The sequence below is a fragment of the Amblyomma maculatum genome, chromosome 3, assembly GCF_055883805.1.
Source record: "Amblyomma maculatum isolate TAMU_Amacu chromosome 3, ASM5588380v1, whole genome shotgun sequence".
Classification (NCBI taxonomy): Eukaryota; Metazoa; Arthropoda; class Arachnida; order Ixodida; family Ixodidae; genus Amblyomma; species Amblyomma maculatum.
The window spans coordinates 86,277,727-86,294,018 of record NC_139346.1 but is presented as its reverse complement, the minus strand read 5'-3'; positions in this window follow the sequence as shown (position 1 = coordinate 86,294,018).

Below are 16,292 nucleotides of genomic sequence, written 5' to 3'. Positions count from 1 at the left end.
ATTATGCCAACACAGTGACGCGCATTTTAATTGCACTGCTGCAAGTATTCTTGCGAAGAGTTCAAGTTGAGACTTGCCCAAGATAATTGATCCCGTACGTGCGCAAATTCACCTCAGCCGCCTCGATGAGGTAAAAAGTATTTGAAACTAATTGCTGAGATAAACACTGCAATATTAATAGGAAGAAAAGGGGCTAGCAGATCGTGGTTTATGACATAAAAACATTCATTTTTGTGCTAGTCCAGGTATTACTCTTTCGACGAAACAGTGCGAATGCACGCGTGTGTGTGTTTGGGCGGAGGAGGGAGGGAAGCGGGGGGGGGGGGGAGGTTTTCTGCGCTAAAGCTCAGAAGCTCATGGTGACATAAAATTCAAAGGCGATCAATGCTGAAGACAAACGTACAACCATGAAATACAAACGGCAGGAACCCGGTTGTTAACTTGGGACCTCTTCCTGCAGTATTTACCTCATATGCTTCATGCACTGTATATATGAAAAAACTAATCAAATAAACCACTGGTAACGCCTATTCTGGGATCGCATCGTATTAATTGCCAGTGTATCATTTCTGCCCGGACTTCCGTTGGTGCATTTCGGATTAAATATTATTCATGAAAATATATGATTTGGTCAACAGTAGCCTTAAAGTAGAGAAAAAAGAATACATTAATGCCCTACAGGGTTTTACTATATGCATCCTCCATGTGTGAAGTTCCTCGCTTTTTATTAGGAGGACGGGGCTCCGCGAGGTCACAATCAGGAAACATGGTCGGCCCTTGGCCAGTTGCAGCATGAAAAAAAAAAGCGTACGGCGGTTTCTTTTCGAAACCTGACGATTCTAAACTATCGATATTTTTGGAAGGATGCAAACACTGTAAGCCTCAACGCTCAGGACGTAACACACTCCGCGGGCTACCGCCTACAGCGATTACGCTTAAGGTTCTTATTGCTGTAGAAGCAATGACCAACTCCCGCTGTTTGTTAGGTGATGCCTAGTTGGGTGTCAATAGCTGATTGTAGAGCGCAGCTCTTTGGCGTCCGTTCCTGGGTTTCCCGTCGGCGTCGGCCTCGTAACCAGCTCCGCCCCCCTTTCATCCCCCCAGCGCTAGCAGCGACCGACTGATACCGCTGGATGCCGCTGACGCCGCTAGAGAGTCAAGATAACGTGACTGCATAGAACACCGTCGCCGCCATGCAGAAAGAGGAGGGGAGGGTCCCCCCCCCCCTGTTCCTGTGTGGCGAATAGGGTGCTCTTCAGTTGCCGACGCGCCGGTTATTTCACGTAGGCCCCGGCACGTCGACGAATACCTGACCACCTTCCCACGGCTAGACCTGGTTCTTGGCGTTGAGGAAGCGAGGGTATCATATTGTTTGCGTCGGCACCGGCTGCGTTGTCCCTGAAACCAACTCCGCAGCTGGGATTGACTCACTATCGGCGTCAGCAGCATCAGTCAGTCGCTGCTATCTCTTCCCTCCTCCCTTTATCGCGTTGTCCGCTTGCTGCGCGCGCTTCTGCCCCCATCGTTTGCCGCTGGGTGTACACGCCGCCCCCCTCCCCCCTGTTCCTGCGAGTCTCCGGTTTTCAAAGCGCCGGCTCGAACTTAATTACTTTCTTCGCTCCTCCTCCAATGCAACCCCTGTGCGGTGGCAATCAGAGCCAGATCGGTGGCGGCGGATCTGCCGAAATTGCCGCTGCCGTTCGCCACTGCGAAATTATCTGCCAGTTCTTTCTGAGCCATGAGCGAGACGATCGGTGGAAGTCCTCCGGCGGCGGCGGCGGCGGCGGCGGCGGCAACGGCGGCAACGGCGGCGGCGGCGGCGGCGGCGGCGGCGGCTGCTGCTGCTGCTGCTGCTGCTGCTGCTGCTGCTGCTGCTGCTGCTGCTGCTGCTGCTGCTGCTGCTGCTGCTGCTGCTGCTGCTGCTGCTGCTGCTGCTGCTGCTGCTGCTGCTGCTGCTGCTGCTGCTGCTGCTGCTGCTGCTGCTGCTGCTGCTGCTGCTGCTGCTGCTGCTGCTGCTGCTGCTGCTGCTGCTGCTGCTGCTGCTGCTGCTGCTGCTGCTGCTGCTGCTGCTGCTGCTGCTGCTGCTGCTGCTGCTGCTGCTGCTGCTGCTGCTGCTGCTGCTGCTGCTGCTGCTGCTGCTGCTGCTGCTGCTGCTGCTGCTGCTGCTGCTGCTGCTGCTGCTGCTGCTGCTGCTGCTGCTGCTGCTGCTGCTGCTGCTGCTGCTGCTGCTGCTGCTGCTGCTGCTGCTGCTGCTGCTGCTGCTGCTGCTGCTGCTGCTGCTGCTGCTGCTGCTGCTGCTGCTGCTGCTGCTGCTGCTGCTGCTGCTGCTGCTGCTGCTGCTGCTGCTGCTGCTGCTGCTGCTGCTGCTGCTGCTGCTGCTGCTGCTGCTGCTGCTGCTGCTGCTGCTGCTGCTGCTGCTGCTGCTGCTGCTGCTGCTGCTGCTGCTGCTGCTGCTGCTGCTGCTGCTGCTGCTGCTGCTGCTGCTGCTGCTGCTGCTGCTGCTGCTGCTGCTGCTGCTGCTGCTGCTGCTGCTGCTGCTGCTGCTGCTGCTGCTGCTGCTGCTGCTGCTGCTGCTGCTGCTGCTGCTGCTGCTGCTGCTGCTGCTGCTGCTGCTGCTGCTGCTGCTGCTGCTGCTGCTGCTGCTGCTGCTGCTGCTGCTGCTGCTGCTGCTGCTGCTGCTGCTGCTGCTGCTGCTGCTGCTGCTGCTGCTGCTGCTGCTGCTGCTGCTGCTGCTGCTGCTGCTGCTGCTGCTGCTGCTGCTGCTGCTGCTGCTGCTGCTGCTGCTGCTGCTGCTGCTGCTGCTGCTGCTGCTGCTGCTGCTGCTGCTGCTGCTGCTGCTGCTGCTGCTGCTGCTGCTGCTGCTGCTGCTGCTGCTGCTGCTGCTGCTGCTGCTGCTGCTGCTGCTGCTGCTGCTGCTGCTGCTGCTGCTGCTGCTGCTGCTGCTGCTGCTGCTGCTGCTGCTGCTGCTGCTGCTGCTGCTGCTGCTGCTGCTGCTGCTGCTGCTGCTGCTGCTGCTGCTGCTGCTGCTGCTGCTGCTGCTGCTGCTGCTGCTGCTGCTGCTGCTGCTGCTGCTGCTGCTGCTGCTGCTGCTGCTGCTGCTGCTGCTGCTGCTGCTGCTGCTGCTGCTGCTGCTGCTGCTGCTGCTGCTGCTGCTGCTGCTGCTGCTGCTGCTGCTGCTGCTGCTGCTGCTGCTGCTGCTGCTGCTGCTGCTGCTGCTGCTGCTGCTGCTGCTGCTGCTGCTGCTGCTGCTGCTGCTGCTGCTGCTGCTGCTGCTGCTGCTGCTGCTGCTGCTGCTGCTGCTGCTGCTGCTGCTGCTGCTGCTGCTGCTGCTGCTGCTGCTGCTGCTGCTGCTGCTGCTGCTGCTGCTGCTGCTGCTGCTGCTGCTGCTGCTGCTGCTGCTGCTGCTGCTGCTGCTGCTGCTGCTGCTGCTGCTGCTGCTGCTGCTGCTGCTGCTGCTGCTGCTGCTGCTGCTGCTGCTGCTGCTGCTGCTGCTGCTGCTGCTGCTGCTGCTGCTGCTGCTGCTGCTGCTGCTGCTGCTGCTGCTGCTGCTGCTGCTGCTGCTGCTGCTGCTGCTGCTGCTGCTGCTGCTGCTGCTGCTGCTGCTGCTGCTGCTGCTGCTGCTGCTGCTGCTGCTGCTGCTGCTGCTGCTGCTGCTGCTGCTGCTGCTGCTGCTGCTGCTGCTGCTGCTGCTGCTGCTGCTGCTGCTGCTGCTGCTGCTGCTGCTGCTGCTGCTGCTGCTGCTGCTGCTGCTGCTGCTGCTGCTGCTGCTGCTGCTGCTGCTGCTGCTGCTGCTGCTGCTGCTGCTGCTGCTGCTGCTGCTGCTGCTGCTGCTGCTGCTGCTGCTGCTGCTGCTGCTGCTGCTGCTGCTGCTGCTGCTGCTGCTGCTGCTGCTGCTGCTGCTGCTGCTGCTGCTGCTGCTGCTGCTGCTGCTGCTGCTGCTGCTGCTGCTGCTGCTGCTGCTGCTGCTGCTGCTGCTGCTGCTGCTGCTGCTGCTGCTGCTGCTGCTGCTGCTGCTGCTGCTGCTGCTGCTGCTGCTGCTGCTGCTGCTGCTGCTGCTGCTGCTGCTGCTGCTGCTGCTAAACGAGCTGCCAGAGCAGAGGGACCAAGTCGAACATATATCAGTCTATTTCTCCGACCACAAAGCTTCCTTCATGACTGTCAAGAACTGTTAGTGGAGTCTTTGTTAAAGGAATACGTTTGAAAAATAAAAAAAAAAATTCTGTGATAGCGCATACATGTGTTGCTCGATTTCTTTGCCCAATCTATCGAAAAGGTGCAACAGCTTATTTGCTGCGCTCAAATTTCGCATTAGGAAGTAACGTAATCGTCGGTAATTTTTAGTTGATATAATGCCACAGCTATAGCTTTGAGCCGCTTTAGGGCATTTTGTATCTGCGAACTCTTATATCGTGTATTTCTATTCATTCTGTCTAGTTTCGGTTTCGTCTTGTTCCTGTTTCAGTTCTGTTTTAGCAGCTGTAGGTACTGTTTTTCTGAAAGCCATGGTGTAATTTAAGTGGCCACAAGAGAGATTCTATTGCCTTGCCGACGAGTAGTGAATGAAACAGCGCACATGTGGCCAGAAATAAATATTTTCGTTATTGGGCTGTTGACCAGTTTATCCTTTCAGAAGTTTATTCGTCTAGGTTTGAGCGATGAACGTTCCATTCTGGTGTCATTTAGCGATTAGTAGAGCTCCTAAAATATTTTCAGCTTTTTCTCTATAAAAGTTATTTTCTGTTTTTGTGAAGGAAATTTAGTACAGTCGTAAGAATCTTCAAACCTTGCGCATATTACCTAAACTTTGATAACGTTGACCTATATCCAACTCAGGCAGCTGCTTCAAGATTAGAGGGTAATTTGGAAATCAAAGCCAGGACTCCTGGATGCAACACGACCACAGAGTACGCCCTAATTGGCCGAAGCTGCCAACAGCGGCACCTACTGTGTGTAAGGGATCGAACCATACAGGACCTTTAAATTCAATTCCGACACAGCACACTAGGCCACCCAGACATATTCCTAATGCTTCGTTAAAGTTTAGTTCTATATGCATGTAGTGGGGTCGTTGTCATAATGTGGTACCTTATATTTGAAATAACAGATTATAAACGTATCACGATTGTGATTAGGCGGGCATCAAAAGTATGTAATCGAACTTAGATCCGTAGGGAGAGCCGCATAGACTAAAACCTGCAGGGTGGAGCCTAATTGTTCTACCAATATTTTTCGGACTCTTTACGTGCAGTCATGAAGAAATTTCTAAGTTTGGAGATCGTAAGACGTATAATTGAATTCTTCCTTTCATTTAACACTGCTGTAGTAAGCGAGTCGCTTTTCATGGCTGCTGTTGTAGCTAACAACGTGCACATGTACAGGTCGTCTGAAGCATGGCGGGTCTTTTCATATGTTAAGTGAGTCGCAAAGCAAATCGTCGTAAACCCAAGAATTAGTAATAGCGGAAAGGGTCATTTTCTTGAGTAATGGTGTTCCCTCTCTCAAATTCCCTCTCAAATTGTCAAAAAAAATACAAAACTTGAGAAAGTGTGGTTTCCGGCACATACGGACTTTCGCCTACATGTGTGCCTGACATGCACTGTTCTGGTGACGCAAAAAAAAATCGTTTTGTCCGACCTTCTCGTGGTATGCAGTGAACAGTTGATTTGTAATGGTTCGTTGAACAGACCCTTTACAGAAGAACATTAGGTGCTCGGCAAACACAGCAATTAAACCTGCTACACCTACTGCTATACCCAATCTAAAGCCCTTAGTTTTCACCCGTGAGGGTGTGGGCTGCATGGTGTTTCATTTCAGTGTGTTAATTACAGCAATTTTCGCAAGTATAGCAGCGTATATTGTTGTCAGGTGCTGTTTGGAAACAACTAAGTTCATATGATCACGCTTTCCAAGCATTGTTCGGAGCGAAGAAACCCAGTCTGGCTCCTTCGATCTATCGCATCCGAAGGATACTTAACCGGGCAATATCGACCACGAACGGCATAATCGTGGATAGTCCGCGCGGTCATGGGAGATGCAATGGTGAGAGCAGCAGCCGCAAGTGTAATTGGTATGAACGACACTCCGCCCTTGCGCGCATCACTCTGAAGCACTCCCCATTTTGTTCGAAAGGGGAATGTTTAGCAGACGTTGCCCTCGGAGAATATTAGACAAGACTAAAAAGCATAAAGGGAGAGTGTAGTTTTCTTTTCCGCTGTTCTTTATCTTGTCACTTTTGTTTCCTATGTTTTGACAATATGAGCCACCATATGGCGCACACTATTGCCGGAGCCACTAGGTAAAAAATATGAATCGTAAGAGTATTCGTACTTTGCTCAGTAAGATTGTATATAGAATTGAAAAAAAAAATAACGGCTTGTTTCACCTTATTGTTAGTGCTGTCGGAGAAGAATGGGAAATGTTCAATCCTTTGTCTCTTCGAGAAATATGCGTATGCACTTCTCTCTTATCTCCTACTTATGCTTCATTCAGTAACTCAACTCCAGTGAGCAAGGAGGCGTCAACGTATGATTGCCCATCATTCTATCTAAGGACGTTACTGAGCCTTCAAGTGGTCAGCCTTCAATTTTTTAACTGCTCAAGAATAGTGCGTGGCTCAATGTTGATGCACAACTCCTGATAAATACGGGACTAATGTGTCAACGCAGCTCATAAAACGGAGGAGAAATGAAAATAAGTTTTGGATTTCCCCCAAATGACGAAGGTAAGCGACGCAAAAGCTCTTGCCGTCGTCTGTAGCAAAAATTCGCCGCTCGTGGTTTTGTCTTCAAATCTACTCAGGTGCTTCTCACTACAAAGCGGCCGGCAGGACCGCGTTCATAAAACTCTTTCTGTGGCTCAGAACGGATGAAAAAAAGATCAGAGAACTTTGACTAATTTTCGTATCGTGAGAAAGCAGTACTGCACACGTGCTTCCTCTTTCATCGCATAGTATTGCATGATTGGCGGAAATAAGAGTCATGTTTCAACAAATATACCTTGTTTCATAGTAAGCTGCATCCCATGTTCCACCATATACATATCACATATACACATTACATATATACTGTAGCAAGGTACCGCATTACATAAAAGACCACCTAACCGATGTATTTATTAACCATGAAATGAGAACGTGCTTGTATCGCCTATTTTTATTGATATATTGATTGATTGATTGATTGATTGATTGATTGATTGATTGATTGATTGATTGATTGATTGATTGATTGATTGATTGATTGATTGATTGATTGATTGATTGATTGATTGATTGATCCATGCTTTGAGTGACCGCAAACTGCTATTCTGCCTGAACAGCGGTGCACATTCAGAAATAAGGCATCCATGATTCAGTCATGAACTCCGATGACGGTCACACGCATGTCCGAATACATACGAGGATGAGTAAAAAATCATCCGCACCGTTGACACAACTCTTCTCAGATTGATCATACTGAGCTATAAGATCATTTATTTTAATGTTACTGTGAATTCTAACCCTGCTATAATATATCGATCCTAATTCATCCATTAGTCTTTCTTCCGTTGGAGATAGCTCATGGCCGCTCCATTGATGGTTTGCACAAAATAAGATCAACGAGCAGTGATTCGGTTTGCGTGGTGAGAAAGTGTGTCAGGAGCCGCCGTGCATCACGAACACTTCTTTCCGCGACGGATTACACGCTTTGCGAGAACAAAAAAAAAATAAAAAATAATCGCACGAGTAGTACGCATGAGGACGGAGCCAGACGATCTTTAAGGCTACATATGATGGCAACATCAAACGTGGACATGGATGAATGAATATTGATGAAGTGGCACATCGTCTGCAAATTAGTCATGGTTATGCCTACGAAATCATTCACAAAAGCCTTGACTGTCATACATTTTGCGCAAGATAGCGCCCAAAGCAACTTGTAGGGTGCGTTAAAAGCCTGGCTCGCATCTGACCCGAAAACTTTTTTTTCTGATGACATCAAGAATATTGTGCAACTGAACCGAGAGCGTTGAAAAGCAGCGTTATTAAAATGAAAAATGATGTTACTTTCAGTTTCCTATTTATATTGCAATAAACGTTACACGTACCTTCCAGAGAGTTTCTCACTTACTCTCGTATATGGGGACATGCGTAGGAGAGATTGTGTCTCCGTTCAAGGGGGAGAAAATAAATAATAAATGTGCTAAAAGTAGCTACAAGCTACGTTTACGGAGTCTAGCTAGAGTAGGAGGAGGGAGAAAAGGAGGGCGGAAGGCAGGATGTCTCACTGGAGGTTCAAGAATGCCATAGGAGGCTAGATTTCATTGCCGCCCACTCATAAGAGTGGCGGACTTCAGGCTGGCAGCGACTGCTAAAGCGCCCACGTGACGTTGTATTTTGACGTCACACTACCCTACGGCAGATCAGTGCACAGCCATATCGCCGACACACTACGACCTGCCACAGTCATGCCTGTGAGTTTTCGCTCATAACGCCGACACCGGATTCTTAGCCTAAAAGGGCCATTATCACTACAGCATAACAAAAAATGGGCGGATATTAATATGAACTGGTGCGGCAAAGCTGCTTTCGCTCAACTCTGATCGCATTCGCCCACCGCCTGTCAGTTTCATTCAATCTCCACGTCTTCGTTCCGCTCTTGCTAAGAACTTTTCACGCAGGATGGCCATGAGAAAAAACGTTTTTAAGAGTGGGATTAGGTGTGAGGATGGCTAGCAGACTTGGTGAGAGGCTGGTTTTGAACAGCGGATATGAGTACTCCCTGGTGAAGAGTGGAGAGTTGAATTGGGAGTGGGCGTGGTTGTAGGTAGTGGGCTTCTCTCGTGAGCTTACGATAAATCCAGGTTTGTAGAATACAGAATGATTTGGATGGAGTGGTGGGGAGGAGGCTGGATGGCGAAAGAACTAAATGTCATATAACAAAAAATGCATTTTAATGATAGCCCCATCCATCATAGAACGCGAATCACAATTAAGCAATGCTATTTTCTAACACCCTTTTAAAATCAGGCCGGTTCTTTACAGCGAAGACACCCTATACGCAGGAAATGCAGCACAGCGCTTTGTCACGGTCTTTCCAAAAATTATTTTGTGGCCGCTCATGTACTCTATTCTTGGATGGAGGATCCACTACCAAGCTTACATATTCCGGGCGCATTATTCTTTTAAGGCCGAATAGCAAGTCGGATCTTCTTCAATAACCAAACCTCAGTGCATAATTACTACAATATCAAGTCTATGCAGAATAAAGGAGCTTATACCGCTTGAAACGGAGTTCCTCCAAAACTCTTTGCTATGGAAACTGGTCAGGATTTCAAACTGCTGCTTTATGTTTGCGGGACCTGACATCTGTTAGGCGTGTTCGTCTTCATATTTTTGTACAACAAAATTATATGGCGGTGCTTCACCTTTTCTCCAGTACAGTGTCCGGATAATGCTTCAAAAGTGACATCTTTGTGGTATTTGCCTAATTGGAAACATCACTTCGAAGATAAAATAAGTAGAGCCAATTTTATGGCCCACGCGGCCAAAAGAGGCCCAGCTTTATCTGAAATCAGTACTAGCTCTGCGAATGTATTTGTCTTGCTCAGTGACTATCGCACGTTATGAAGCCAAGGAAGCTTGATAAGTGGGAGGCTTAGCGCGGAACAGACAAGGACAGGAGAGGCACACAGGACGAGCGCTTCGTCCTGTGTGCCTCTCCTGTCCTTGTCTGTTCCGCGCTAAGCCTCCCACTTATCATGTACTACCAACTAGCCCAGAACTCTACTTTGCCCAAGGAAGCTTCTTTATCGGGTTGAACCTTTCCAATTACAGTCGCAGAGGGAAATGTCTTTTAAATTTTAATTTAAGTGCACATTCATGTTGCCATGAGCACCTTAAACCAAATCCTAAAACAACTGTAAACAAAGTTTACTTTGAGCACTTCAAACCTAACTTCATTCTCAAACTGTTCCCCTCTTCTACCCATATTATTATTTTCTCTGAAACCCATGCTTTTGTATTACCATAAAGGCTCGTCATATTTGCTTATGCTGAATGTGGCCAGCATTCTCCTATATTGACACATGCCATTCATAGACGACGAAGATTTAAACGGGCGATACGGAGAAGACGACGAAGCAAAACGGTGCTCCGCTTTTGTGCTGCCCTGACTGGCTGTTGGTGTTCTTCGGTGCCAGAGTGCCAGAGCGCCTTCTGTGTAACGTTACGTTACAAATTTGGTGGAGGTGCTGGGTATCGATCCAGTCCTGCGTAATCAACCTGTCAATACGGAGCTTACCCCCGTACATCAACGCCTCGGCCGTCGCCTACGTGGAGAGCCCCCTGAATTCGGACCCCTTCCGGCCGCCACCAAGACGACGCACCCTCAGACGGCCGTAGAACCTGCTGCAATGACATCTGAGAGCAGGCTTCCCACCCACATCCTTTGTCATCAGCCGCGAACATCCCCCTCTTTTCATGGCGACGTGTTCGAGGACGCCGAGGACTGGCTTGAGAACTACGAGCGAGTTGCTCGTTACAACAGGTGGACTGATAAGCGCAAGCTCCACAACGTGTACTTCGCTCTTGAAGAGTCTGGACGGACATGGTTTGAAAACCATGAGGCTTCCTTTCCATCCTGGGCAGCCTTCTGTCCTGATTTCAAAGCCGCCTTTCCTAGCGCCGACCGCCGGGAGCGAGCAGAAGCTCCGCTACACTCGCGCAATCAGCGCCAGAACGAGAGCGTGCGTATGTTCTTTGAGGACATGACACGCCTTTTCAACCATGCAGACCCACAAATGCCTGAAGATAAGAAACTGCGTCACCTGATGCGGGGCGTTAAACAAGAACTTTTCGCGGGACTTGTGCGCAGTCCACCACGAACTATGGCTGAGTTTCTCAGCGAGGCAGCGACCATGGAGACAACGCTGCAACACCGAGCCCGTCAGTACAACCGTGACGTGAACATCATTGGGTCCGACGCACCTCCTGTCCATATCGGCAGCGACATGGACGCACTACGAAATCTCATCCGTTCTGTCGTGCGGGAGGAACTGCAAGCGCTCCGGATGCCTTGCAACCCAACAGCATTTCCTTCACTGGCTGAAGTAGTCCGGGACGAAGTGCGTATGACAGCTCAGCAAGTTGCTGACGTTCCCCAGCAGCGCGTTCCCCACCAGACGTTAGACGCGAGGCCCACCTACGCGTCCGTCTTACGTAGGGCTCCCCCGCCGGACCATAGTATCAACGCCGCAGCTCCAGCAATGGAGCCGCAGGGTCCTCGCATGGAGCCGCATGGAGCCTCACTACTCCCCTCCGCCAATCTACCAGCGACCCCGTAAAAGTCAAGTATTTGTGACCACGGGACCATCGCCCCCTGGGCTATCATTGCGGGGAAGCCAGTCACCTTTACCGGGTGTGCCCTTACCGCCGCGTCAACATGCGGGGTTTCGCCTCGGAGGAACTCTACCCTCGGAATGACGAACGGCCTACCGAGATTGCAAGCGACCTTGCAGCGCGACAGTATACCGTCACGTCCGGTTACCAAGAGCGTCGGTCTACGTCCCCGACGAGCTACCGTTCGACAAGTCCCCACTCTTCCCGACGCCGCTCCTCTCCCAGCCCTAGCCGAGAAAACTAATACCAGCGGCCTTCGGAGGCAGGGTAGCTGATGTCGGGAAATGTGAAGATCCTCCGTCATCGTCAGGCCGACCCGACGAGCCCCGACCGGCCACGTTCCAGCGTATGATGGACACGGTTTTATCAGGTCTGAAGTGGCAGTCGTGCTTGGTGTACTTAAATGATGTCGTTATTTTCTCGCCTACTTTCGAGCAACCCTTGGACCGGTTGCGCATCGTGCTTCAAGCACTCAAAGGCGCGCAACTAACGATCAAGCCTGAGAATTGCCACTTTGCTTTCAAGGAACTACGCTTTCTCGGCCATGTTGTCAGTGCACAGGGCGTTCTCCCTGATCCCGAGAAGACTACCGCAGTGTCAAATTTTCCACGCCCCACCGACAAAAAGGCACTTCGACGATTTCTAGGTCTTTGTTCAAACTACCGACGCTTCGTCCAAGATTTTTCTAAGATAGCTGAACCACTGACAGCACTAACCAGAGAAGACACCCTTCCTGTGGGGAGACGATCAAGAACAAGCCTTCCAGGAGCTTAGAAGCCGCCTACACAGACCCCCAATACTCGCCCATTTCGATGAAGACGCCGCAACCGACGTACATACAGATGCCAGCAACGTTGGCCTCGGCGCGGTACTCATTCAGTGGCAAGGCGGAGTAGGACGGGTTATCGCCTACGCGAGCCGAACACTCTCACGATCGGAGGCGAACGATTCGACAACGGAGAAGGAGTGCCTTGCGGTAATCTGGGCCATCAGCAAGTTTCGACCATATTTGTATGGACGACCCTTCCGTATTGTCAGCGACCATCATTCCTTGTGCTGGCTGGCAAGCCTTAAAGACCCGTCTGGACGCTTAGCTCGTTGGAGCCTCCGTCTTCAAGAGTATGACGTTACTGTTGTCTATAAGTCTGGACATAAACACCAAGATGCGGATTGCTTGTCACGCGCGCCATTGGACTCCACTGCAGTGGAAAATGCCGACGGTTTTCCCTTTATTGGGGCCATTACCCAATCCCATATGGCTGACCTTCAACGCAAGGACCCTGAGCCTGCGCCGCTCATCGATTATCTGGAAGGACGCGGTGGTAGAGTACCGCTTGTTTTTCGTCGTGGCTTGCAATCATATGCTTTACGAAGTGGAGTTCTCTACAAGCGCAATTTTGAAAGATCAAAAGAGACATTTCTACTCGTAGTGCCTACGGACCTACGGCCTGACATCTTAAGCGCTTGTCACGACGAACCGTCCTCCGGGCACTTGGGAGTTAGTCGTACGCTTGCAAGAATTCGGGAGAAATACTATTGGTCGAAATTATTACCTTCAGTGCGATCTTACGTTAAAACCTGCCGTGATTGTCAACGCCGAAAGACTCCACCCGTGAAACCAGCTGGATTTCTTCAGCCGATCGCTCCACCGAAAACTCCTTTCCAACAAGTGGGGATGGATCTTCTTGGTCCTTTCCCGAAGTCAAGTAATGGAAAGCGTTGGACTGTTATCGCGACAGACTACTTGACCCGATATGCTGAGACCGCATCGCTCACAAATGGAACTGCCACCGAAGTCGCAGGGTTTTTTGTCCACGACATCGTGTTGCGTCATGGCGCTCCGGCTGTTATTACCGATCGCGGGGCAGATTTTATGGCCCGCCTGACTAAGGCTGTACTGAACCTTACACACACTAGCCATAGACGGGCCACGGCATACCACCCGCAAACTAATGGCTTGGTGGAACGGCTAAACAGAACTCTGGCCGACATGCTGTCTATGTACGTGGATATAGAGCCTTGCGGACCTGGGATCAGACCTGGGATCAAATCCTCCCATATGCCACGTTCGCATATAATACCGCACTTCAGGAGACGACGCGGCACACACCCTTCGAGCTTGTCTTCGGCGGTCGAGTGACCACTCCACTGGATACAATGCTGCCCGTGTACACCGACGACGAAGATGAGCTTGACCTGGACATCTCTAGTCTTACCCAGCGTGCGGAAGAAGCGCGGCAGCTGGCAAGGCAGCGCACATACCTACAACGGCAACTAGACGCTGACCGTTACAACAAGGGACGGCGCTTCGCTGCCTACGAGCCTGGAGACTATGTCTGGATTTGGACGCCAGTTCTTCATCGTGGGCTCTCTGAAAAATTGCTGCGCCGGTACTTCGGCCCATATCGTGTCCTCCGCCGCCTCAGCGACGTTACTTACGAAGTTGAATCCGCCACCCAAGATCCCTCAAGCCGCAGACGACGCAAGTTCACTGATGTTGTACACGTCGTCCGGATGAAACCCTACCGCGATCGCCCCGCTGACTATTCTTGAGACTGATGGTGCCCCGTTTTGTGTTGTGGTATCCCACACCAACCTAGCATAACATCTGTCAGCTCATCGCATAAAGCAGCATTTGCAGCATCGAGGCGATGCTGCCAAGAAGGGGGGCAATGACACATGCCATTCATAGACGACGAAGATTTGAGCGGGCGATTCGGAGAAGACGACGAAGCGAAACGGTGCTCCGCTTTTGTGCTGCCCTGACTGGCTGTTGGTGTTCTTCGGTGCCAGAGTGACAGAGCGCCTTCTGTGTAACGTTACGTTACAATATCATTGGGTTTGTGCGATTAGGTTTATTTGTAAAGAAAGCAGGCACATGTAACTTTGTGTTGTCTGATATTCTCCTCGTCGTCTTCAGAGCATTATTTGGAACGATTTCGATAGACCGCGTCAGCTTTAAATTCACAGCTGCCAAGATCGATGGCAGTTCTGGTGGTTGATGATCGCTGAGCACACTTTCTGCTATCTCCGTCGCTGCCCTCTTCTTTGCCAACACAATTTTCCCATTTCAACGTCAGCTGTCCATGACGTTGTCTCCACCACACAATTGCCTGGAAACACCGAAAACACCGAAAATAATCACTCCCTTTAGAAAAAAAAATACTGTACCATTTTTTATATTTGCCGAAAACCTTTCAGACTACACAAAGCATTTATTTCTATATAACAACTGGCAATATTAGAACGCACTCGCCTTACCCGCAAGATAATTATTTGCACTATAACTGATGACGCTGCTCCCAAAACCACCGATTATCAAGCTAACCCAACGGAACGTCCCTCAGCTTCTTCCTAAATCAGCACCTGTGAGAACATTGGCAGGCTTATGTAGTCTTCATTGTAAACTAAAATGTTGTAGGAAAAAAAAACCACCACTCACAAACGGGGTGACGACAGGCAACACAAGCGCTTGTGTTGTTTTTTATCACCCTCTCTTTATGTGGTTGTCTTTTTTGCGCTAAATCGTTTTTAGTTTAAAATTATGCATCAACTCTTATACTCTTCAGGACATCAATTCTACCAGGTTATTTCACTGGATGCTCTAACAGTAAGTCCGATTGGAAAGTAGCAATTTTTGTTAATCTTATCTGTGTAATTTTGGCCCCCTTATTTTCCAAAGCATTCATAAAAATGCTAAGCTGCTTTTGTCCCCCTGCTGCTCGAGTTTCTGATTTCCATACGGCGGAACTCGATCTGTGGCCGGTTTCACAATCGGTGCACGTTCAAGAACGCGCCAAACTTGCCACTACAACGCACTCAAAACCCAAGAAAGACGGAGATCTCTTCGAAGCCTTTCGAGAGCGTGTAACGGATCGCGCATTAAGTATTGCCTCATCAACTTCGATCAAAAACAGGCACGGCGGCACGTGCCGGAACAAAACTAACTGGTATATTCTCGAAGCTTCCGCCTCTCTGGACCGAACGTGATGCGTTCGTCGGCTGGACGGCGAGAAAGCATTGACACTAAGGAATATATTGACTGAGCGCATTGAGCCTTGGGAAAAATAACAAAAAAAGGAAAAACTGGCGAGGTGCGTGTTTATGAGAAAGTCGCATAGAACTGTGTCAGCCGTTCAGAGCAGCAGAAATGCAGCTGCGAGACCGTTTGAGGGAGTTTAAACTGCATCGCATTCGTTGACTTACTTTACCACACTTTTTTGCTATGTTTGTTTTACTGCTGAAATTGTGTGCTTAAGCTGGCATTCTTTATCTCGTATAAAGCTGGAGGCAGATAAATGAAGGGGAAATGAGGGTGCGCGTTATAATACATGAAGGAAAGAAGCCAACAGACGGTGGGGCCAAGGAAAGTATTGGGGATTGTACTTTGTCTTTTTTTATTTTTGTACTTCGGTGATCACATAAATTAGTTATGTAATCTGTTTAGAGGAAAGATAAATAAACACAAAGTAGAAGGAAAAACAACGTGCCGATGGTGGGAACCGAACCCACGACCTCCGAATATCGCGTCCGGTGCTCTTCCAACTGAGCTACATCGACCGCTGTCCCCCCTGCTACTTTCTTGGGTATTTATGTTGTCTGTATACGAACATTGAGAGTGCTCACCAATGCCACTTTCAACCATAGCGGTGGACGTGGGACGACCTGTGTTACCGCCAGCGTCACGTAGAACAGAATCAAGAGCGAGAGCGAAAGCTGTGCTAAAACCCTCTTACGCTACCTATGGCTTCAAGACTGCCAGAACCGAGACCCCCGTAAGCTATAAGCTGATAAATGAAGGGGAAATGAGGGTGCTCGTTATAATACACAAATAATTATTTACGTCATTCTGCTGTTACCAGTTCATCTCTTCAGAAGTTTCTCCTTGTGAGTTTGCGCGAAAAACTTTTCATTC